This window comes from Lepidochelys kempii, chromosome 3, assembly GCF_965140265.1.
Source record: "Lepidochelys kempii isolate rLepKem1 chromosome 3, rLepKem1.hap2, whole genome shotgun sequence".
NCBI classification, from domain to species: Eukaryota; Metazoa; Chordata; order Testudines; family Cheloniidae; genus Lepidochelys; species Lepidochelys kempii.
Window position 1 is genome coordinate 207990566 of NC_133258.1, and position 26037 is coordinate 208016602.

The window sequence follows — 26037 nt, forward strand, 5'->3', positions numbered from 1 at the left end:
GAAACTTTTGGCCTGAGGATTAATAAAGTTATTAGGAACTTTTTATATGTATTGAAAAATCAACCTAACTTTTCACAGTTAACCCTGAAGTAGTTTTGTTTGGAAGTGACAAAGGTTTTAAGGCCACTAAAAGAAAAGTTAATAAAAAATACAATTTTAGCCCCTGATGCTACAAACACTTCTGCACACGCTTCACTCCAGTGCTGGTCACATGAATTATGCACCTGGTTAAGAGGCTGCAGAATCAGAGCAGCAGGATCGTTTCAACAGTTTGCTTTTTGCATGTAGAAGTCTGTGAAGTTCCAGTAAGATCTCTTACCACACTTTACAAAAGCGGTATTTATCATTTACTTATTATACATTTTAATCTAAGGTTTCAACAGTACACATTTTCACATTTAGTTTTAAAAAGAATAAAAGAATGACCATATTGGGACAGACCAATGGTCCATCTAGCCCAGTGTCCTTGTCTTCCGACAGTGGCCAATGCCAGATGCTTCAGAGAGAATGAAGAAAAGAGGGCAATTATCAAGTGATCCATCCCATCGTCCAGTCCCAGCATCTGGCAGTCAGAGACTCAGTGACACCTGGCACATGAGCTCACATCCCCAACCATCTTGGCTAATAGCCACTGATGGGCCTAACCTCCAGTAATTTATCTAATTGTTTTCTCAATCCAGTTACAGTTTTGGCCTTCACAGCATCCCCTAGCAGTGAGTTTCACAGGCTGACTATGCGTTGGTTGAAGATGTATTTCCTTTTATTTGTTTAAACCTGGGGCCTATTAATTTTACTGGGTGACCCCTGGTTCTTGTGTTATGTGAGGGGATAAAGAACACTTCCCTATTCACTTTCTCCACCCCAGTCATAATTTTATAGACCTCTACCATATCCTCTCCTTGTTGTCTCTTTTCCAAACTAAATAGTCCTAGTCTTTTTCATCTCGCCTCATGTGGAAGCTCTTCCATCCCCTTAATCGTTTTTGTTGCCCTTCTCTGTAACTTTTTCATGTCTAACACACTTTCTTTTTTTGAGATGGAGCGAGCAGAGCTGCACACAATATTCAAGCTGTGAGTGTACCATGGATTTATATAGTTGCATTATGATATTTTCTATTTTATTCTCTATCCCTTTCCTAATGGTTCCTAACAATTCTATTCGCTTTTTTGACTGCCGCTGCACACTGAGCAGATGTTTTCAGAGCACTATCCACCATGACTCAAGATCTGTTTCTTGAGCAGTAACAGCTAATTTAGACCCCATCATTTTGTATGTATAGTTGGGATTATGTTTTCCAGTGTGTTACTTTGCATTTCTCAACATTGATAACCTGATTTAAAGCAACGATTTAGACCCCCTTGACTTAAATCGCTCCACGTGGACAAACTACAACACACACACTTCAAACACCTCAACCGACACTGCTGCCCAACTTGGTAACCTTGGAGAGCTCACATTCAGCAGGTGCTGAAGGGAGGCCAGTGGCTCTAGCTAACCTGCACGCACTAAAAGGATGGCAAAGAACAACAGACTCCTACTTGTCTTTATAAACACGGTGCATGCTCACCACCCCCACACGTTAGTGACCTATTCCAGCATGGCCAGAGAGCTGCCTTGCCGGGGTCTAACCCAGCCCCAATGCAAACGTGATGAACGGCACAGCTGATAGGAAACTCAGTAACAAGGATGTGGTGCCTGAGGGAAAGAATGTTGGTTGCCACGGCAACCCAGCACATCCATGTCACCAGAGACCACCACGCGGCATACAAAGAATCCAGACAGAAAAAGCCTTTCCAGCACCTGGCTGACAGCTGCTTATCCCTGGTTATCCCACCTGCCTGCCGCAGGATCACACAAACCAAGTAAGATTAAGAAGGGTCAATATATGGAGCGGAGATCTCCAAGGAACAGGGAGGCAACTGCAGAAAGTGGGGGCAGGAGGGGGGCTCTCTGAGTCAGTACTGAGCCAAAGCTCCTGCAGAGCATTGGGAGAACCATGCTATGGAAGGTGCTGTGGTGTGGATGTTTAAATCTGTGGTCACGAACAATCCCTTAGCACCTTTCACAGCTGTATGAGTGTCAGAGGAGGGGAGTATTTGAGATGTGTGTTCTGGACAAAATCAGAGTTTCAGAGCAGCATGCATAGTGTTGTATGCAGTCAAACCACTGGGGCATTCCACCACAGAAACAGCTGCACTTTTGTGATCAGGGAAGTGACTCCTCTGACGGGAACTGGTAAAGTGCTTTGGGATCCTTCAGGATGGAAGGGGCAAGAAATATGTAGGATTGTATTATTATTAACTGGAGTAAGACTTCCCCAGTTTATAGCGTATGTAACCGGCCAGAGAGCAGGTAGCTGCCTGTATTTTCCCCAAGCCCAAGAAAGAACAAAAAACGTGCACAGTCTTTAAAAGCATTTTTTTTAACTCCTTGTTTATAGCGACCCTCAAAGCTTGAAACTTAAACCAGTTCCTTTTGGCCAGGTTTAAGCCCCAGTCAGACTGCAAGACCCAGTCTGTGAAGCTCCAGATTGTGATATTAGCAGATAGCAGTAAAGCTACTTCAATGACTCCCACTAAATTCTCAAACCTCTTGTAGCGGTTACACAGAATGCTACAGATAAACCTGGACCACTGGACTTTTCCCAAGGGCCTGCATTTGTACCCCCTACTGCTAGAACAGCCTTGCCCCCCCCGTAATGCCCCAACCCATTCTATACCAACCCCAGCTCTGGCCTCTCTCCACGCAGGAACTTTACAGCTGAGAACCTGCAGGAATACAAGTCTCCTTGAGCGACAGATTGCAAAATGCCTTTCCTACAAGAAGGCAAGTTTTGAAATATGGACGGAACAGATGTGGCTGCACTGCTCTGTTTGCAATACCCTACATATAAGCACTGAACCCCAGCAAGATTGCAATTGTAATCAATTTCTCTGCTTCAAAACTGTTTAGTTAGACCAGCCAGGGGAAGAAACAGCCTCTGCAGTCTCAGCTGTTGAGCAAGGCTGGGGTTATTTTAGAAAGATCTACACTGGATTTTCTGGCCGTTATTTTTGCTTTTGCAGAGTTCCTGCTGAAAGCTGTCATCAGCTGCCTATCCAGCAAGACCTTTTCAGGGGAGCTCCATGCTTCAGGTGGAGCAAGAGCAGGCAGAACAGATCCTCTTTGTGTGTGCGTGGGGGGGGGGGTGAGAAAACCTGGATTTGGGCTGGAAATGGCCCAACTTGATGATCACTTTAGATAAGCTATTACCAGCAGGAGAGTGGGGTGGGAAGAGGTATTGTTTCATGGTCTCTGTGTATATTATGTCTTCTGCAGTTTCCACGGTATGCATCCGATGAAGTGAGCTGTAGCTCACGAAAGCTTATGCTCTAATAAATTGGTTAGTCTCTAAGGTGCCACAAGTCCTCCTTTTCTTTTTGCGAATACAGACTAACACGGCTGTTACTCTGAGATCCTCTTTGGCATGACATTTTTTCGCCCCTGAATACGTGCTCACTTGAGTCAAAGCAATTGCGGCCCCCACCCGCTGTGGCAAGTTGGACTTAAATTCTGTGGCACCCTGGCAATTCTGCAGCTCAGCTCCATGGAAATCTGACAAAGGTACGTATTTACTGAATTGCATGTGAAAATTAAGAATACAGTGAGGACAGCAGGCTTTGTATTTACTCGGGAGTTTCTTTTACACTGCCGAGGCTTGCAATTTTCTGCAGATTTCTCTATGGACAACACTATATTAGGCTCACATAAGAGCGAGGGTCACAGGTGCCTTAGCTACGTTTTGGCCAAGAAACTAAAAATCCCGATCACGTTCATTTTCTTAAACCCGCCTGCTTGGATGCTGAAGATGGAAGAGACCTATGTGAAGATCATGCAGTACTAAGACCTATTAGGAGATCATCTCTCAAGAGTCAGCACACAGTTGCTTCCAACCATGTATTTTAGGGCGAGAAGGGGCCGATGTGATCATCTAGACTGACCAGCTGCATAACAGGCCAGAGAATTTCACCCAGTGATTCCTGAATTAAGCCCATAACCTCTGGCTTTTTGACACACATCCACTCTCGAGCTGAAGCCTTCCAGTGAGAGAGAATCCACCATACCCCTGGTTTATTCCAATGATTAATTACCACCACTGTTTAAACCGTCAGCCTTAATTCCACTCTGAATTTGTCTAGCTTCAGCTTCCACCCATTGACTCTTGTAATGCCTTTGTCTGTTACTGAGCCTTCTACTATCAAAAAACTTCTCCAACATATGTCCTTTTCAAGCATTTTGTCAAGTGCCATCCTTTCTCCAGGAGATTATTCCACAGCTTGCTATATTTTATATCATGACTCAGGGACATGGCATTTCCAGGAACACCTGGTCGGCTTTTATGTTCTATTTGTATTACCATTCTCAAATATCACTATGCATCCCAACTACTGGACATCATTCTCTGGGTCTGCGTCTGCTGTACAATGCAATGGCCACAACAACCAAGCCAGCAAGTTTTCCTGTTTTGATTTGGCATCCACATCAGCAAGAAATTAGGACCCCGTTGGGCTCCTCCTTTTGAGGATTTCTTTCTAGCAGGGCTTGGTGGGCTAGTGGAGTCCAGTCCTCTTCCCCAACTCCCCTTTCATTTATTTTCAATAGCACCTACAAGTTTACTAGGAGCTTCACCAAAAACAAACACTGATCTCTCCCTCCAGGAGCTTATGATCTAAATGAGGGGCACGTGACATATACCAGGCAGGAAATAGGATCAGAACAGACAAATGCTTGCAGGTGTCAGTATATTACTTAATAAAGCACACACACACACTTTGTAGGTGATGCTACAGCAGTGGGTACAGGCTTGGAAAGATTAAGAGGAGGTCTCTTCAGCAGACAGAGTAGGGGAAAAAACGTAACAGGTCTGAAGTCTTAAATTACTGGCATAGTGGACAGGGGGCAGGAGCAGAAGATGCGATATAGCTTGATTTTACTAAAGTGTTTAACACAGTCCCACATGATAGTCTCATAAGCAAACTAGGGAAATGTGGTCTAGATGAAGTTATTATAAAGTGAGTGCACAACTGGCTGAAAGACCCTTACTCAGAGAGTAGTTATCAGTGTCAAGCTGGGAGGGCCTATCTAGTGGGAGCCCTCAGGGGTCAGTGCTGGGTCTGGTATCATTCAGTATTTTTATTCATGACTTGGATAACAGAGTGAAGAGTATGCTTATAAAGTTTGCAAAGGACACCAAGTGGGCACGCGTTGCAAACACTTTAGAAGACAGGATTAGAAATCAAAGCTACCTTGAACAAATTGGAAAATTGGTCTGAAATCTAAGATGAAATTCAGTATAGAGAAATGCAAAGTACTTCATTTAGGAAGGAAAAAATCAAATGCACAGCTCCAAACTGGGAACTAGCTAGCTAAGCAGGAGTACTGCTGAAAATGATCTGGGGAGTGTAGCGGATCACAAATTGAACGAGACAACATTGTGATGCAGTTGCAAAAAAGGTTAATATTCCAGGGTGTGTTAACAGGACTGTCGCGTGTAAGACACAGGAGGTAACTGTTCTGCTCTATCCTGCACTGGTAAGGCGTCAGCTAGGGTACTGCTTCCATATCTGGGCATCATGTTTTAGGAAAGATGTAGACAAACTGGAGAGAGAGGCCAGAGGAGAGCAACAAAACGACCAAAGCTTAAGAAAACCTGACCTACGAGAGAAGGTTAAAAACACCTGGCATGTGTAGTCTTGAGAAGAGACGACTACTGGGGACCTGATACCAGTCTTCAGTTATGCGAAGGGCTGTTATAAAGAGGATAGTGATCAATTGTTCTCCATGTCCACGGAAGGTAGGACAAGTAGTAATGGGTTTGATCTGCAGCAAGGGAGAGTTAGGTGTGATATTAGCAAACACTTTCTAATTCTCAGCCCTGGTCTACACTAGGACTTTAGGTCGAATTTAGCAGCGTTAAATCAATGTAAACCTGCACTCGTCTACACGATTAAGCCCTTTATTTCGACTTAAAGTGCTCTTAAAATCGATTTCCTTACTCCACCCCTGACAAGTGGATTAGCGCTTAAATCGGCCTTGCCAGGTCGAATTTGGGGTACTGTGGATACAATTCGATGGTATTGGCCTCCGGGAGCTATCCCAGAGTGCTCCATTGTGACCGCTCTGGACAGCACTCTCAACTCAGATGCACTGGCCAGGTAGACAGGAAAAGAACCGCGAACTTTTGAATCTCATTTTTTGCCAGCGTGGCAAGCTGCAGGTGACCATGCAGAGCTCATCAGCAGAGCTGACCGTGATGGAGTCCCAGAATCGCAAAAGAGCTCCAGCACAGACCGAACTGGAGGTACGGGATCTGATCGCTGTTTGGGGAGAGGAATCCGTGCTATCAGAACTCCGTTCCAGTTTTCAAAATGCCAAAACCTTTGTCAAAATCTCCCAGGGCATGAAGGACAGAGGCCATAACAGGGACCCAAAGCAATGTCGCGTGAAAATTAAGGAGCTGAGGCAAGCCTACCAGAAAACCAGAGAGGCAAACAGCCGCTCCGGGTCAGAGCCCCAAACATGCCGCTTCTATGATGAGCTGCATGCCTTTTTAGGGGGTTCAGCCACCACTACCCCAGCCGTGTTGTTTGACTCCTTCAATAGAGATGGAGGCAACATGGAAGTAGGTTTTGGGGACGAAGAAGATGAGGAGGAGGAGGAGGTTGTAGATAGCTCACAGCAAGCAAGCGGAGAAACCGGTTTTCCCGACAGCCAGGAACTGTTTCTCACCCTGGACCTGGAGCCAGTACCCCCCGAACCCACCCAAGGCTGCCTCCTGGACCCGGCAGGCAGAGAAGGGACCTCCAGTGAGTGTACCTTTTAAAATACTATACATGGTTTAAAAGCAAGCATGTGAAAGGATTAATTTGCCCTGGCATTCGCTGCTCTCCTGGATGTACTCCCAAAGCCTTTGCAAAAGGTTTCTGGGGAGGGCAGCCTTATTGCGTCCTCCATGGTAGGACACTTTACCACTCCAGGCCAGTAACACGTACTCAGGAATCATTGTACAACAAAGCATTGCAGTGTATGTTTGCTGGCAGTCAAACAACATCCATTCTTTATCTCTCTCTGTTATCCTCAGGAGAGTGAGATATCATTCATGGTCACCTGGTTGAAATAGGGTGCTTTTCTTCAGGGACACTCAGAGGTGCCTGTTCCTGCTGGGCTGTTTGCCTGTGGCTGAACAGAAATGTTCCCCGCTGTTAGCCACGGGGAGGGGGGAGGGTTGAGGGGGTAGCCACACGGTGGGGGGAGGCAAAATGCGACCTTGTAACGAAAGCACATGTGCTATGTATGTAATGTTAACAGCAAGGTTTACCCTGAAAGTGTAGCCACTGTTTTATAAAATGTGTCTTTTTAAATACCACGGTCCCTTTTTTTTTCTCCACCAGCTGCAGGTGTTTCAACGATCACAGGATCTTCTCCTTCCCAGAGGCTAGTGAAGATTAGAAAGGAAAAAAAAACGCACTCGTGATGAAATGTTCTGAGCTCATGCTGTCCTCCCACACTGACAGAGCACAGACGAATGCGTGGAGGCAAATAATGTCAGAGTGCAGGAAAGCACAAAATGACCGGGAGGAGAGGTGGCAGGCTGATGAGAGGGCTGAAGCTCAAATGTGGCAGCAGCATGATGAGAGGAGGCGGGATTCAATGCTGAGGCTGCTGGAGGATCAAACCAGTATGCTCCAGTGTATGGCTGAGCTGCAGCAAAGGCAGCTGGAGCACAGACTGCCACTACAGCCCCTGTGTAACCAACCGCCCTCCTCCCCAAGTTCCATAGCCTCCACACCCAGACGCCCAAGAATGCGGTGGGGGGGGGCCCCCCTCCGGCCAACCAGTCACTCCACCACAGAGGATTGCCCAAAAACAGAAGGCTGGCATTCAATAAATTTTAAAGTTGTAAACTTTTAAAGTGCTGTGTGGCATTTTCCTTCCCTCCTCCACCACCCCTTCTGGGCTACCTTGGTAGTCATCCCCGTGTTTGTGTGATGAATGAATAAAGAATGTATGAATGTGAAGCAACAATGACTTTATTGCCTCTGCAAGCAGTGATCGAAGGGAGGAGGGGAGGGTGTTTAGCTTACAGGGAAGTAGAGTGAACCAAGGGGCGGGGGGTTTCATCAAGGAGAAACAAACAGAACTTTCACACCGTAGCCTGGCCAGTCATGAAACTGGTTTTCAAAGCTTCTCTGATGCGTACTGCGCCCTCCTGTGCTCTTCTAACCGCCCTGGTGTCTGGCTGCGCGTAACCAGCAGCCAGGGGATTTGCCTCAACCTCCCACCCCGCCATAAACATCTCCCCCTTACTCTCACAGATATTGTGGAGCGCACAGCAAGCAGTAATAACAGTGGGAATATTGGTTTCGCTGAGGTCTAAGTGAGTCAGTAAACTGCGCCAGCGCGCCTTTAAACATCCAAATGCACATTCTACCACCATTCTGCACTTGCTCAGCCTGTAGTTGAACAGCTACTGACTACTGTCCAGGCTGCCTGTGTACGGCTTCATGAGCCATGGCATTAAGGGGTAGGCTGGGTCCCCAAGGATAACTATAGGCATTTCAACATCCCCAACAGTTATTTTCTGGTCTGGGAATAAAGTCCCTTCCTGCAGTTTTTGAAACAGACCAGAGTTCCTGAAGATGCAAGCGTCATGTACCTTTCCCGGCCATCCCACGTTGATGTTGGTGAAACGTCCCTTGTGATCCACCAGTGCTTGCAGCACTATTGAAAAGTACCCCTTGCGGTTTATGTACTAGCTGGCTTGGTGCTCCGGTGCCAAGATAGGGATATGGGTTCCGTCTATGGCCCCACCACAGTTAGGGAATCCCATTGCAGCAAAGCCATCTACTATGACCTGCACATTTCCCAGGGTCACTACCCTTGATATCAGCAGATCTTTGATTGCGTGGGCTACTTGCATCACAGCAGCCCCCACAGTAGATCTGCCCACTCCAAATTGATTCCCAACTGACTGGTAGCTGTCCGGCGTTGCAAGCTTCCACAGGGCTATCGCCACTCACTTCTCAACTGTGAGGGCTGCTCTCATCTTGGTATTCATGCGCTTCAGGGCAGGGGAAAGCAAGTCACAAAGTTCCATGAAAGTGCCCTTATGCATGCGAAAGTTTCGCAGCCACTGGGAATCATCCCAGACCTGCAACACTATGCGGTCCCACCAGTCTGTGCTTGTTTCCTGAGCCCAGAATTGGCGTTCCACAGCATGAACCAGCCCCATTAGCACCATGATGCATGCATTGGCAGGGCCCATGCTTTCAGAGAAATCTGTGTCCATGTCCTGATCACTCACGGGACCGCGCTGACGTCGCCTCCTCACCCGGTATTGCTCTGCCAGGTTCTGGTGCTGCATATACTGCTGAATAATGTGTGTGGTGTTTAATGTGCTCCTAATTGCCAAAGTGAGCTGAGCGGCCTCCATGCTTGCCGTAGTATGGCGTCAGCACAGAAAAAAGGCGCGGAACGATTGTCTGCCATTGCTCTGACGGAGGGAGGGGTGACTGACGACATGGCTTACAGGGAATTAAAATCAACGAAGAGGGTGGCTTTACATCAATGAGTATTTCAGGCAGGACTTCACGGAGAAATGGTGCACCTAAGTAATTGTTCTTAGTGGAACAAGCAGGTTGGTCTGGCCTCTGATTGATACATGGCTAGATTTACCTCGCTGCACCTTCTCTGTGAGTGACTGCAGTGTGACCTAGAGGAATGAGTCCCCTAGACGGGGGAGGGGGGGAAAGCAAATGAGTACAAAACAAATCTGGTTTATTTCTTGTTTTGATCCACTCCATCTATCTTTTACATCTTTGGCTGGCAGCAGACGGTGCAGAAGGACTGCAAGCCATCCACATCTCATGGTTGCCAGGAGCACCTCGGACATGACGATGACGGCTACCAGTCCTATTGCACCGTCTGCTGCCACAAGGCAAGGGGTTGCTGCTGCTGTGTAGCAATGCAGTACTATGTCTGCCAGCACCCAGGAGACATACGGTGACGGTTAACTGAGCGGGTTCCATGCTTGCCGTGGTATGGCGTCTGCACAGGTAACTCAAGAAAAAAGGCGCAAAACGATTGTCTGCTGCTGCTTTCACAGAGGGAGGGAGGGAACGGGGGCCTGACGATATGTACCCAGAACCACCCGCAACAATGTTTTAGCCCCATCAGGCATTGGGATCTCAACCCAGAATTCCAATGGGCAGCGGAGACTGCGGGAACTGTGGGATAGCCACCCACAGTGCAACACTCCGGAAGTCGACGCTTGCCTCGGTACTGTGGAAGCACTCCGCCGAGTGAATGCACTTAATGCACTTAGAGCATTTTCTGTGGGGACACACACACTCGAATATATAAAACAAATTTCTAAAAAACCAACTTCTATAAATTCGACCTAATTTCGTAGTGTAGACATGCCCTCAGGGTAGCTAAGCTCTGGAACAGGCTTCCAAGGGAGGTTGTGGTTTTTAAGAAGAGGTTGGATAAATATATGTCAGGGATGGTCTAGCTTTACTTGGTCCTGCCTCAGCGCAGGGGGCTGGACTTGGTGAATTCGAGATCCCTTCCAGGCCGACAGTTCTACTATTCTAACAAGACTCTCCTCCTTCCATTGAGTTCGACATAGGAGCAGCGAGCGACAGCAGACAGACAGTGTAGCAATTCGGCTGCCTCTAGCTGGATGAACTCCCAGCTTGAGTTAGGTGTCACCCCTCTGCCCAGACATCCATCCTGCCCTATACCATAGCATCCATCCAATACCTCGCCAGCAGTCCCTGTAGAGGGAGTGGGAATGTAATAACCAGTTCTGTCCCTCATACCCAGGAGTCCTTGCTCCAGTAATCTGACCCTCTAGATTGGTCTCTCAAACTCATCTTTGTTTTCCTCTTGATGCAGATTACAAACAGCGAGACGCAAACAGCACATTTATATGGAACGAGACCTGATCCTGTTTAAGCAACACAGTGAGTGACCCCAGATCCAGGAGCCATTAGTCTAGCAAAACAAGCTCTGCTAGCCAACGCAGAGGGCAAGAAACTCTGCAAGTCCTAAAACAGACTAGAATCTCCTTCGTAGAGGCTAATGGCTCCCATTCAAAGGTCACTAACGCAATAACAGTGGCCAAAATCCTCAAACCTGGAGGCTTAAGTGAGGCTCAAAATAAACGAGGCCTGACTTTCAAAATGCTCAGTTCCCCGTCCCCATGCCCAGTTCGAGTGACCACCTTTTCAAAAGGCAAAAGTAGGACACAGGCAGGCTGCGAGCAGCCCCTGGCCCGTGTCCCCACCCCCCAGAGCGTTGATGCAGGAAGCTCTTGTGGCCAGCCACTGGAAGATAGACCTTTAAGTGCACATTGCTAGGCAGATGTCCACAAAGGGCCATGGCTGGGATGCAGCACGATCTCGTTTTCTCTGCACTTTCAACGTATTTGCAAGGGAGCTAAAGCAAAATAAAAACATTTTAAAATATCCTTCCTAAGGAGTTGACAGTTCATTTTACGTAGAAAATCATTACATTTGCACCAATTGAGAAGGCTTTACAAACACACACACACGGGTTGCCAGAATGTTGCACATCCACCACCCATATAAACACTGAACTACAGAGCCCCCCCGCTGTCCCCCTCCTCACTGCCTAACAGCTGGATGTACAGATGCACTATTTCAAGCCTGACATTCAAAACAAGCATCAGGAATTGCTGACCAGACTGTTTTGCGTTTTGCTTTGGGTGCCATGCTGGCTGCTCGGATGGCTCGGCCTGCCACCCATCATTAGGGCGTTCACCTTTACTTTCAAAACCTTTTTGCAAAATGGAACATGCTGCTGAAATTTTTGGTATGTTTGGTTTTTTTTTCCCCCTGCTGCCTCCAACCTATTCCACCATCAGCATCGTCTCCTCTGCAAATGGCCAAGTGCGCACTCCACTGGCCGCGCAGCCGCTATGGAGGCGATTGTGAAATAGTTCTGTCCAAGTGGCCTGTGAATGGCTTCGTTAACTAGAGAAGCAGAGGATAAGCCGGGTATCCCAAGATAACGATTGATGTCCAGAGCGTTCCTGGGGGCAGCAGTCCTTTCTCCATTAATTTAAACCAACCTGAATTCTGAAAGATCCTAGCATTGTGTGGACCCTTCCAGACCACCAACCTTTGTGTCGTGTAAACCTGCCACGGTGGGTGACAAGCCTTGGAGAAATACCCCTTTTTTGTGAATTCTGAGCCCTGATGGGCGTGGGGGGAAGAATAGGCACATGGATTCCATCAGTTGCCCCAGTACAGTTTGGGAACCCACTGTGTGCAAAGCCATCAATAACATCCTGGACATTACTCAGCTTTGCACCCTGGTGCAGCAGTCCCTTGTTCCTGGCACCACATGCCTGCATGACAGTGGCCCCAACGGTCAATCTTCCCACACCAAATTGGTTGGCTATGGACCAGTAGCATTGGGGGTGCCAGCTTTCAGAGGGCAGTGTTGATCCCACGAATATGTCGTCGCCATCCTGAAATTCCCTTGCCACTGCTGGTCATCCCAAGTCTGCAGAAAAATCCTTCTCCCCCCCAGCCCAGTCTGCTCTGGCTTTCCAAGCCCAGAAATGGCGCTGCGCCCTAAGAAGCTGCTCTGGGAACTGCCCTCTACTGTCAGCGACTTGGCATCTCCCTTGCCTGGGCCCCAGCTCCACTGCCACTGAAGATCCTCCTGCTTTGGGAGGAGCTGCTGCTGCCGCCACCACCACATCGTCTGCTCCGCAGTGCAGCTGGCAGAGTCCTGAGCCGAACTTGTCCAGCTCCGAGTGCAGGATGCAGCCTGAGCAGCATGCTGGGTCCATGTGGGCCACCTACCATTGGAAGATGGTGCTAGCCCGCCCCTGAAGGAAGCGCGGGGCAGCGACAGATGAAGCATGGAATTCTTTAAAAAGCATGCCTTCCACTCTGCATGCCACAGGGCACAGCCAGGAAAATCCCAGAACGTTCACTGCCCGGTAGCAACGCAAAGGAACACGGGATAGCCTCGGCGAATGCCACGTCCTCAGTGCCCAGAAAAACCGCGGTTGTGCTAACACAAGGGTACGCGTTGACAGAGGACAGGCTGTCCCATGGGCACGCTATCCGGGGGGCCTCATACAACGTGCATCACCAAACACACTGCAAAAAGCTGTCGATTGAACCATCCTGTCCCCGTGTAGAGATTAAATTTACAACTGCTTGCTGGTGCTATGTGGCTGGGGGGGGGGCACCCAGCGATCACCTTCTTCCACTCTCCCTTGAGCCCAGGGCCCTTTGTTATCATTGAATCAATACAACACAGGAGAAACAGCCCTTAGCTAGCAACGTCAAACATCCTAACTTGCAGTTGAATCCCTTTCCTGTCCACAGTCCTTCCCCAACCCTCTATTCACAAGGCGTTTGTGGGGCCCGGTGGCTGAGAGCACCCCCCACAGCCTCTGCCAGATCATCATTCCCTCCCCTTCATGGTGCTCTAAGCATTGCAGTGACACTGCGAGGGCTGTTGCGTTGGACGTGGTACAAACATACAGTGGGAGGCAGCCCCAGTCCAGATGAGTTTACAGTCTAAATAGATGGACAGAGTGTGGTAGAAGAGACGGGTTATCTCCCTTTTGGTGCCTCATGCTCTGGTTCTTGAGTGGCCGGGCCGTTTCTTACAACACTTGCTATGCGTCAGCATCAAAGAAACCGCTTATTGAGTAGCAGGTCTGTGCTTGGCCCGTTTGTCTCGGAGAACGGCTGCTAATAACCCCTGATGGTGAAATGGTTAGACAAATGAAACAAGCTGTCTGAGAAGGGAGTGAAGTGAGCTTTCCAAAACATCACATTCCAAACTTCCTTTGTGTGTCCACGCTTCTCCCTCCATCACTTCCGTGTCCCGCCCCCGAGGGCCATTTCGAGCCTGGAACCACACGATTTCTGGTGTCCAGCTGAGGAGAGGTGGAGTGTCGTGGCTGTTTCCCAACCTCTAGCGGAGTTGCCCCCTTTCTGGATGCCGTTCAGTCCTCTCTTGCAGGGGTGATTTCTCTCCTGGGCTCCTACAAATGCTTCTGAAGAACGAAAAGCCTTGGAAGTGGGCCAGACTACATCAAAGGCCAGACATGCTCTGGAAACTCTTAACTCCTTCCCCGTTTCAGGTGACCCAAGGCGAACACTTGCTGTCCTCTCATTGTATTTGGTATATTTTTCAGGAGCCTGCAGCAAGCACCCTATATGTATGGCTTCCCCATTGTGCAGCACCTCTCTCACTATGGGAAGGCTGTATTTAAATGGGCCAGTGCGGAGATGTTGGGGCAAGCAGGTCTGATAGTCACCATTGTGGCACTGCAGAGGAAGTGAGGTAGGTCGCTCAGGCAGCTAGGACAAAAAACACTCGGCTTGGCAGGTCCAAACCAGCACCTCACTCTACCTGCAAACCAGTCCTCAGCCAGTGCAGATCCAGGAGCACAGCTGTAATGGGCTCTCTGGCTGAGCTGGTGTTTAGGAGGCCAGCTGCTGTATTCGGCGCCAGCTGGCTGTCCCAAAGTAGCTGGGGATCCGGTGACACACCCTGCTGGGGGTGCTGTGCAGATGAAAAATAGCTGGCAAGTTTGGAATTGGAAGGCTGTCTGTAAATGTCATGTCTATAACTGCCCACCTGTCCTCTTAGGTTCCCAGGACACGAAATGGAGCCGCTATCAGTGTGTGTCTGGTGGTGGTGGGAGGGGGTTCTTTCTCTCTCTCTTTTACTGGATAGTACTTTTTGCTTTGGGTGACCTGGACAAACCTGCAGTGTCTGGCAGGGAGTAAGTTGGGCCCTGCCCTCTGTACTCAGAATTTCCCCTGGAAGGAAATTTATTTCTGGGAAGCAGGAAATTTGCAAGAGGCCAACTCTGTTTCATCCCTGGGAGTAGGATGACCACTCATCCCGAATTGGGCAGGACAGTCCTGAAATGCAGAGTACAAGTCCTGGTCCCGGGCTGAATGACTCCGGAACAGCAAGTATCCCGGATTCCCTGCAGCACCGCTCCAAGCCTGCCAGAGGCTCGGGGTGGTGCCAGGCTCTTTTGGGGGGGAGAGGAGGCTGAAGTGGGCCCAGCCCCCCTTGCTATGAGACTCTGCCCCTGCTCCTCTTCCCCCCAAAAACCCCACCCTTGGCCAAGCCGGAGCTGGGCCATGCTAAGAGCCACGTAGGGACCCCGCAGTGCTGTGGGGAGCCCCAGGCCCTCCATCTGCCCTTGGGGGTGGGGACACGGGCCAGGGGCTACTCACAGGGCTCCTGCCTGTGTCCTACTTTTGCCTTTTGAAAAGGTGGTCACTCGAACTGGGCATGGGGATGGGGAACTGAGCATTTTGAAAGTCAGGCCTCGTTTATTTTGAGCCTCACTTAGGCCTCCAGGTTTGAGGATTTTGGCCACTGTTATTGCGTTAGTGACCTTTGAATAGGAGCCGCTGGCTTCTAAGAAAGAGACTTTAGCACTGTGCCTAGCAATGTGCACTTAAAGGTCTTTATTCCAGGGGCTGGCCACAAGCGTTTCCTGCACCAACGCTCCTCCCCAGACAGCAAAGAGACCCAGGGTCTCAGCAGCGCTCCCAGCCGCAAGCTGCAGGACTTCTGGAGTAATGTCACAGCAAGTGTGATAAGCTGGAATCCAGGGGCCAGTGGATAAGTGGGGGTAGGGGCCGTCCAGTCCACTTGCCTCCAGAGCAAGGGAGGGCACACACATAACCAGGTCAGTAACAGTCATCTGCAAAGCAGTGTGGGATAGCCACTGGACAAGTGCCAAAGTAGTCTGCAGCAGTATTCGAAGCACAAGAACAACCGCCCGGACTAACTCACTTCAGAGCAAAGTAAGTCGACTTTGAAAGAGGACTCCACAGTAGGCGATAAAAGTACAATTAATTGTAGTACACTGACTCCACAAACTACATGAGCATTTTCAGCACAGGTTACCTCGGTTTAGTTCAGATAAACCCTTGCAGAGAGTGGCTCATTTACATTCCTAAGAGCGGGGTGCAGCAGAGCTAGCTAGAAGCAGACAGTGCAAGGGATGCAGGTGAAGAGACACGACAGGGAACAGCAGCAGTGCTGTGTGTATTTGCTCACCTCATGCAGGCAAGGTACATTCTAGCTGCACTGTTTGGTTCTGAGCAGAGACTGAGTGTGCTCTGCTCCAAATCACCTGGGTTGTATTGGTCCAGGAAACTGAGCATCAGCCGGCTGTGGGCGGGGGTGTCTGATCTCAGCTCAGGAGGCTGGTGAACGGTGTGGGATTTCCCAGCGTGGGATTTCCCAGCGTACCTCATGGAGTTAGGAACTCAAAAGCCCTAATTTAACTTTCCTATCATTGTGGCTTAGAAAATTCGTTCGGCTTTAAGCTATCAGATTTGCTCTGAAGGCAAAGATTAACACGTTTTTTTTTCAGACACAGCTGAAAGAAACTACATGCGTAACAGGTCTTTAACACGCAGGGTAATTTTTTAAACTGATTTAACTGTTGGTTTCCTCCTAGCTCAAACACAGTTCCTGCCCTCTAAACATTTCATTCGGCTAAGTCTCCTTGAAAACTCATTGGCCATGCCTGTCTTTGGGGAAATGGGTTGTAATTAAGCAAAGTCATTAATTTTTGTATGATTTGGGACCCCAATCCTACTTCTATTGATGTCAATAGGAGGTTTTTTGCCATTGTCTGCAGTTGCATCAGGATTGGACACAAGGTGAATGTGCCACGGCCTTTTGGATGGTTGAAGCTTAGAGAAAACAAAGGTCCTTCTCAGGCAGATAAACAGATGTGCCTTGAGCTCAGTTAGCAGAGTCCTGCATTTCGGGCACTGTCAAACCCAGGTTTCTCGCTCCAGCACTGCCATGTTACATGGTTTATTCGGGAAAGTGGAAAGCCTTCCCGACGAGAACCTTTTAGCCACAATGCGACTAAGGAGGGCTTGGTTTTGATCTCCCTTTTAATAAGGGAAAGGAAAAAAATCAGCATGTCTTCAGCCTTTCACGGTTCTAGCTCACTGAGGGCTGGACCAGAGCCCTGAAAATCCATCAAACCGAACAAGTGCTTTTACGTTAACATTTTAAAACGGCCCCTTTTGACATTTTTACAAGCAATTTAATAGTAACTGGGCAGATAGCCACACAAATTGTCACATAAAACCATAAAATCCTTTTTACACTGGCTCACATGCAAGAAACAGTTTTCAAGGACAAGAGGTGCCTAGTTTTCTAAAACAGTTTACAATTCTGTTAGCGAAAACCAGAGGAGAAATAAAAGCAGCCCCAGACGAGGAAGACAGCCTGTCTCCCCAAACCAGTCAGGGTTACTTTTCACAAGTGAAAGTAAAATACCAGGATCTGGTAAAATTCCCCACCAAAATTCCCCTACAGATCAAAGGGGCAAATGCACATGCTCAATTTCAAGAGGAGGCAAATGAGCCTGATGGGAAGCAGGTGTCCCAGGCCCTGCCCCAATATCACAGTGACTCAGACAAAGCCACCCATCATTGGGCCAGCGGTCAGGTGGAGAGAACGCTGACATCCCTTGGATAAGCATTCTTATGGGCCAGCTTTTTCAAAGGGATTGCAGTTAAGGCACAGAGGTTCAGTAACTTGGTTGGTAGGCAGTGTCCTGGGGGTTAGGCACTGGCTGTGAAAGCAAGCGAGCCAACCAAGTTCTAATGTAGGGGCTAACAGCCTGTCACGACCGAGGACTTCTCAGCAGCATTTGGAGCACAGGCAGGGTGTCTGGCTAACCTAGCTATACAGCACGTGTGTACTTGGTCAGGTGGACACTGAATGAGATGGGGCTCCTCAGCAGCCTGGCAGCTTGGCCAGTATCCTCCACGTCTTCACATTAATAATATTGCGATCCAGCCGTCCTAGGTATTGAAAGTTTTGTGGTGGGAACCCCAGACCCTTAAGGTAGTAAGATGGCCAACACCTATTGAAAGTCACTGGGCAGTGGGTGCCTAACACCCTTCGGTACATTAGAAAATCCCAGCCTTAGAACTATACTTCCACTTGCTTTCACAAGAAGAAATGTAATCTCCACACACACAAACCCCGCCCCCCAGAAATTCCCAACACACTGAGGTCACTAAAGGACAATAGACTTTCTTATTACATCATTTACAAATCCCAAGCACTTCAAAAGCAAGACACAGAACAGCCAACACATAAAGGCCATACACTCAACCAAGGAAAGGTAGGGAGGGTCCAGTGGACTGGGAATCAGGATACATGGGTTCTCTGCCATTGGCCTGCTATGGGACCTTGAGCAAGTCACTTCATTTCTCTTGTGTCTCTGTTTCCTGCACCATCCCTCGGCTTATCCATCTACACTGTAAGCTCTTCAGGGCAAGGATAGAGGTGCACTATCCAGCACCCCTGGGGTCCTGATCTCAGCTGGGGCCTCTAGGTCCTACTGTAATACCATCATAACAATTCCCACATCATAAACCCATCCAGTACAGATCAGATATTTGTATTCTGTTGACACTCGACATGCTAGATGGTGTCCAGATAGAGGAAGAGCGCACCTGCCCTGAACAGCTGGTATTCCAAGGTAACATCCAAAGGGTGCGGGGAAAGAGGTGATGGAGCTTATATACTGTCTTCTCTCATTCAATAAAAATTCATCATTCAGTGTGTGTCTAATAAAGCTGTAAGGCTCGGTCTACACAGATTTGTCTCCATATAGACATTTCAGGCAGGGCTGCAAGTTTTTAAAGCTGAAATAGTTCTGCCAGTACAATTCCTACTCTGGACGTCGTCATCACGCTGGGATAGCTACTCTCCCCAGGAGAAGCACTTTTATAGAGATAAGTGCAGCATACTACAGGGATTAGACCAGCATAGCTAACGCACAAGTTGTTTTAATTTCAACATTTCCCCCTTCTCCTCCCCCCAGATCTGAAGGAAGTCACATTTCTCCACCAGCGGCCCCCAAATCCATTGCTGTTCTTTGAGGGAATTTTAACAAGTACACTCAGCACAGTTCTTATTTGTATGACTCAGTAGGTGGATTCCACTTTTCCCAGCACAAAAGAGCACAGAAGGACGTGAAAACAGAGCTCTGCCTCTGGAAAGCTAGAGAGCTAACAGACTGATGTGGCACCTGTTGCTAAATGATGGCGCCACTGTTTCCACGGGCAAAAGCATGATGTCTTAATGAGCTAACATGTCAAAGCATGAAAAGTGAATACAACTGGACCATTTATGGCCTTAAATAGACTAGAATTTGTTAGCAAAGCACCTTTTCCCATAAATATGCTTTTAAAACCCCAGTGCAGCCAGGACAAGTCCCAGGATTGGCCAGCAAGCCAAAAACCAACTGGGAAAATATTCTGTTTGGTTCCAGCAAACAGGAAAAGTCCACGTTGGGCCAGCTTGGGGGGCGGAGGGGAGGGAAGTGGCTTTACAGCCAGGGATTAGGGCATTTGCCTGGGATGTAGGAGACCCAGGTTTGAACCCCCACTCTGAACAGGGACTTGAAGTCAGAGGTTCCCACTCCCAAGGGAGCATCCTAACCACCCAGCTATAGCTATTCTGGGATGGTCTGCTCTCAGTTTCTCCAGCTGAAGTTGTTCCACTTTGTGTAAATATTTAAATAGTCATTGGGTCAGAGAGACAGTGTGAGAATGACTGTCTAGCTTGGTGGTTAAGGCACTCACCCAGGAGATATGGGTTCAAATATCTCCTCTGCATCAGACAGAGGCCGCCCTAGTTATAGGGGCCATGATGGAGGGGCAGCTGGGACAAACCTGCCAAGCTAGGCCTATGAGGAGGGGGCGTGGCATGCTGAAATTTTGCCTAGGGTCTCAGATTGCCTTGAGCAGCCTCTGGACAGACAGCAGATGTGAATCCACATCTCCTACCTCCCAGGTGAGGGCCTTAAATCCCAAATGTAGCCTAGAGGCTCTATTTAGTTGCAAATCAACATGTTTTAATGGTTCCCAACCAATGAGAATCAACCTCTCTTCAGGAAAGAGTACAAATTGCAAAAACAGATTCAAAATGATTTCCATCAAGCCACCATGCTAGCTAGTTACAATTTGAAGAACAAGAGTGTGGTGGTGACATTCTACAGGAAAGGATACAAGGAACAGGAACAGAAGACATGAATATGGGTATTTGCTACACGTCTCCAGGAGAGGGAAATGAAAGCTTCTTGGACCAGCTCCCACAGTAATCTAAAACTACAGAAAATCCCCCAGCAATGGGATACGACTTAACAGGTATCAGGAAGAAAATTCCTAAATTACAGGATTTACTCTAGGCACATACATTATGTTCTGGAAAGTTGGGATTTCAACTAAAGTAGCTACCCGGACTCGGCTTCTGAGGGGCAGGGAACGAGCAGATGAAAAAAACTGCAATGGTTGGAACCAGGATCTACGGTGCAATAAAGGGTGAGAGCGTCAAAGCAGCAACCATCAAGGTATGACCTTTCAGAAAAGCACATTTGGGGCAATTCAGAAAATATCCAAGTGAAATGGGAGGAAACATGGAAATTCACGAGTATAGCAAAAGAAAATTCTCGGAACCCCTGAAAGCACAACAAATCACGGAGCCTCTGAAAAAGAATGCAAGGAATAAAATTTGGCCAGTGCGGCTCCACAAGGAACTGACTCAAAGATCTGGGGACACTCGCAAACCTGTCCTGAAAATGGAAAAGCAGAGACATCAACAGACAAGAAGAATCATTCACTGAGGCTTGCAGGGAAAGACAGGAGCAGGGGGGAAAAGCAGTAAGTCAGTAGTGTCAAAGATGTCAAAGAGAATATGAAGGGCTTTCAGAACAAAGGGCAAGTGGCAGTAGGAAGAAAGTAGGTTCGTTAATAAGTGCGGGAGGCAGAATTAATGGATTACTCAAAAATGACTGAACTGCTTTTTAAAAAGCATCAAAAAATACAGAAAAGATCTTTGAACATGGGTAAGAAAGATCTTGTAAAAATAGAAGTCAGCTGATCTGAGTGACATGCACTCAGGAACCGAGGGACTTTGCTGCACCTATCTTTGAACCACCACTGGAAACGGGAATTCCAAGAGACAGGCAAAAAAACAAACGCAGAACCATTTTTTAAGAAGTGCATTATCCTGGAAATTATGGCCCTGGAAATCCTGCCTCTACCCCGACTAATCCAATGGAACAAGGTATTAAGAGAAAAAAATGGAGTCACAGAACTATGAGCAATAGGCAGCATGACTGCAGGTTATAAAGAGCACTTGTCAATCAAATGTGATTGATTTTAGAAAGAAGTGAAAAGCAAATGGCTGACAGGAACTCAGCAGCTGTAATATACACACATGAATTTTAACAGCGCTTTTGATATTGTCTCAAAATCAGATATTGAAAAATTCAGAATCGTGTAGCTAGGAATGCTACCAGGTGGACTGAAAACTGGTTAAAAATACAAAGAAGCCATAATAGGCAGGGCATCAAATTTGGGGAAGCGTCTAGCAGAGAACACCATAAGCACTCGGTCTTTGGTCTAGTCTTACAGGAGGTTTGCAAGGCAACAGGGTGGCAAAAAGGCCAATATAATTTCAGGCTTCATCTGTGGAGGGTGATCACATCCTGGAGCCGGCAATTAATAGATTCTCTGTGTAGCGCCACGTGATGGCGCCTGGAACACTGCATTCTGCTGGCAGAAATCTACTGTAGCATCGGGGGGGATTCAAATAAATAAGGCAAGACCATATTGTCAGAGAGATCCAGCACTCTTCAGTCCACCCACAGCCCTTTCACAATGGCCTGCCTCCCCTACAGCAGAGGACAGCACCCCCAAATAACACATCATTTCCCCTTCTATTGCCCTGCGCTGTCTAACCACACCCACTTGCGACCCAGCCAATTAAACAAACGGTCACAAGCTGGAATTCGGAGTAGTACAAAAACCAAGGGAGGGAGGCTGGCAGGGCTGATGTAGGGGGGGCATTTTCGTCAACACGCTAGGTCCTCACACCCACGCTGTGTCTAAATCACATGGACTCTTGGGCATGTCTCCAAGACACAGCCACACAGCTAGAACTTGTGTCCAGGCTCTCACCTGGCACCTCTGTTCCTGCAGCACCCTTCCCTCTGGCCTCGAGGCCATCTCGCTCCACTCGCATCCGTTCAGAATGTCGCTGCCAAAATCCTGTTCCTAGCCAGTCCCTTTGACCATGCCCCCCTCTCTTTGCACCCCTTCCCTGGCTCCCCCTCCTCTACTGCATAAACCAACTACTTGTCTTCACTTTCCAGGCCCTGACAGGTCTATCCCCACCTACCATCTCTCATTCGACTCTCGCCTCTGATCAGCCACCATTACCCATTTGTTACATTTTCAAACAAGCACCGCCATGCTGCCCTCCAGCTTGGGAGGAGCTCCCCATACACATCTGCAAAGCCACCTCATTGTCCGGGTCTGGTCCCTCCTCCACACCTCCTTTGCCTGATACCTACCTGAAAAAAAAACAAAACCCCAAAAAAACACACCCCAGGCTGCTGGTGTGCTGATACCACCACCTGCCTATCATGCTGACCAATGTCACCTCTGCGTTTCCTGGTACTCCCTCGCTTGTTTTTCTTCATAAGTCTGTCCCCTGTTTTCTTAGGCCGTGAGGCTCCTGGGGCAGGGACTCTCTCTTTGTTCTGTCTGTACAGCGCCTAGCACACTGGGGTCCTGATCCATGACGAGGGCTCCCAGGCACCAGAGGGATATAAATAATAAATTAAAAAGCTAGGAGTAGACAAAGCCTACTAGAGCACATACAAACAGGGAACAGCCACGCACTGGTCCCCAGGAGATGGGCTGCATGATCTGACAGATCTTTTTCATCTCTACCTTCCACTACGTCATTTCTTCTAAAGCACTTTGATACCATGGCCTCCAGCTGGGATCATTCCACACGCGGAGAAAAACACAGTGCGAGCAGCCCAGACTTCAGCAAAAACTTAATCCGCTCCAGCAGCTGCCTCTGATTATTGCTGCCCAGCCACCCACTCCTTCGGCAGACAGGAAACTTGACAGAAGAGGAGGCTGCAGAGAAGCGGTATCCCCGAAAAGGTGGTAACAGCCATAACTCATCGAATCGGTTTATAAATTAAGATGATCAGCTGAGCTCCATTTTAGCCAGGTCCCAGGACAAGCAGCAGCAAGATTGCACTAATACAGCCACAAATACGTGCTGCACCTAAGAGCCTAGCAAGCAGTCACGGTTCGTTTACGTATGCTAGCGAGACGTGCCAGAAAACAACAGATGCCACCGTAACAGATACGGTATGAAAACAGACAGGTTACTACCTAGCTGCTTTGATAGCAGAACTGCTGCAGCATAAAATGTCACTCACTCCATCTCAAACCCTTGTTAGAAACCAATCTTAATTACAACTGTAATTTTCCACTACATTCATCTGACGAAGTGGGTATTCACCCACAAAAGCTTATGCTCCAATACACCTGTTAGGCTATAAGGTGTCACAGGACTCTTTGCCCCTTAATTACAACAGTAATTCAGACCAATCTTCGATCCATTTAGAATACAAAGTTAGCAGTTGGAGAGACAACACATGGGAAAATGTCTGGCTTTTAGGCAGAGACAAAGATGGGTAAGGTAATAGCTTATTGGACCAACTTTTGTTGGTGAGCAAGACAAACTTAGGCAAGCATTTGGTAATCTCAGACTCTCTTACTGACCAATATAACTCAGATTTGTTTAGATCTGAATACTCATCATGATTGAAAACTGGCTAAAGGGTGAAGTGGTACTGAATTGCAAGGCACATCTAGCAGGTGGGGTGTTGCAGGGATTGGTGTTAGGCTCAGTTTTATTTAGCATGTCATTAATGACCTGGAAGAAGGCATAAGTACATCAGAGCATGTCAATTAAGTTGCCAGGGATACCAAGTTAGAAGTGCAGCAAAGACAAAGAAGGATGGAGAACACCACAAAGGCATCAAACAAATGAGTCATCGTGGAGAAATACAATTTAACAGACCTGGAGAAAAATAACTCCAAGTGTATTCAGGTCTTCGGTGGATGAGAGATGCTTAAAAGCAGTAGTCACAAAGGAGAACCAACAGCGGACAATGATGAGATGTTGGTTTGGAACATTTTATTTTTTATCTGGGGCTAAAAGACAACCATAGTCAAACCAAGGCAAACAGGACAAGTTACAAAGGATATTGTTTCCATGCAAGCAACTGGACCACTTCACAGTACTCCCAGTCTGGAGCTTCCCTCACTCGCAAGAGCATCAATATGTTCCTTAAAAGGACAATCCGGACTCAATCAGCACTCCCAGAGTTGTGCTCAGGCCATCTTATTCAAATGGAAAGTGTCACTGGAAATTTAAAGGCAGGTCCTCTTTAGAGTCAATACATCTGATTTAGTCATACAATACTATGAGTATTTATTAGGCAGTCTAATATGCATATTAAGAAATAAAGATATTCCAGCTGGAATAAACGAACGCCCAGTTTTCAGACCCCCATCATGCAATACAACAGCCTCCGAGAGTGCAAACATTCAGGAAGCACAAGACTGAGTTGCAACAGAGCCAGACTGAATTCAGCCTTCCTATTTCCTTTTCTGGAATGAAGTCCTGTAACTGATGCATTACGAAGCTCAGCTTCACAGGGCTGTGAGAGCAGCTGCTGACCAAGCACAGCACCGCCACCAGAACTAGGGCTGGAGCCATTTCTCCACACTGCACTATGTTTTTAGGACATAGCTACTCAGACCTTTGGCAAAAGGTCACGCTGGCAAACTGCCCTGTGAACAGAAGATCTATCCCTTGCGCAGAATGAAGGAGGCTGCTGATCTGTCTAAACTGAGGTGCCTCCACCTGGATCCAAGCAGCCTGGTGGTCGCACTACATGCGTGGGACCCGCAGTCGCCTGGTCAAGCAGAGGGTGGCTGCGGCTAGCACCTAAGGAGCCCCTATTTTAAGATTCTGCTGCTGTAGTTACAGTTATGGCACCATTTGTCTTCCAACCATGTTTTCATGAGCCTATAACTTTCCAACACATGCATGAGGGCGGAGGGGGACTTCAATTAACAATGCAGACGAACTCACAAGAGATTTGCTAAAGATAGCACCATTGGGTTTCCTATTGATTGTTCCCCAAAGACTCTGGATCAGACAGGATCAGTATCTAAAGACAAAAGGGTTTTTTCCCCATAACTATCAGCACCACAAAATCCATCTGGGATGTTCAAAGAAAGGTGGGCTCCTTCCAGCTCATGCATCATCACCATAAAAAATTCATCAGGTCAAATTCAGCCTTGTTTTGCTCCCAAGACACTGTGGCTGCACAGTTGTGAAGGTAGAGTTCCATTCTACAAACAGACTTCAATAATTCTGCTGATGGGCCTACCACAATGGAATCCTTCTCCTCACCTTAACTAGAGGTGCAAGGACTTATTCATCACTAAAGCAAGCAGTTATGATACTGAACACAAACCTGGAGCAGATCTGTCAAGGAAGAAGGGACCACTGTAAGAGTATGTAATGTCCTGGAATTTCCTAACTTTTCAAAGCTTGATTTCACAGCATGTATGTTATTGCTCGTTTTTTCCCATTTAACATTAGAGGTGCAGTAATGCCTCTACGGGTTCAGTTTCTCATTTAAAGGAATGGTCCCATCCTCTTTATATTGACTGAATGTATCTTGTGCATATCACCCAAATTTACAGCACAGTGAATAAAAATACTGAAGTACTGAAAATCCCTAGAAATGTCAATGAAATATTACTTGGTAAGAGTCCAAATTAATGTTAAAGTGGGAGCTTTTAGAAAGTTCAGTGCAACTTTTCTCAAACTCCTTTAAGTTAAAGTGGCTGGTTCACGATTCATGCTTTCCACATACCAAAGACATACTGACAGCATTCCAGGGGACTTTCCTTAAACTAAACCAGAATGGGACACTTATTCCCACATCGAACGTCCACACAGGGACTTGCACCGCTATAACTAAAGGTGTGAATTAAAGCTGATTTGAGTTATTTTAAGGCAAGTTTGCGTGCA

At 47.6% G+C, this 26037-nt stretch overlaps 1 protein-coding gene and 1 long non-coding RNA gene across 5 annotated transcripts in view; one reads left to right on the top strand and one right to left on the bottom strand.

Moving 5' to 3' along the window:
• LOC140909773 (phosphofurin acidic cluster sorting protein 2-like) overlaps positions 1–26037 on the bottom strand; it is a 113677-nt gene that overhangs the window by 80905 nt on the left and 6735 nt on the right. The window contains exon 1 of one of the 4 annotated variants that reach the window (XM_073339867.1): positions 22854–23154. The exons of the other annotated variants lie outside the window; for them this stretch is intronic. The gene's annotated coding sequence lies outside the window, so the exon portion shown is untranslated. Of the gene's footprint in view, positions 1–22853; positions 23155–26037 lie in introns of those variants that run through there. 4 annotated transcript variants of the gene reach the window in all.
• LOC140908361 (uncharacterized) lies at positions 1766–7945 on the top strand. The gene is made up of 3 exons (XR_012157844.1): positions 1766–1862; positions 3432–3603; positions 7431–7945. It is a non-coding gene; the product is annotated as an uncharacterized lncRNA (long non-coding RNA).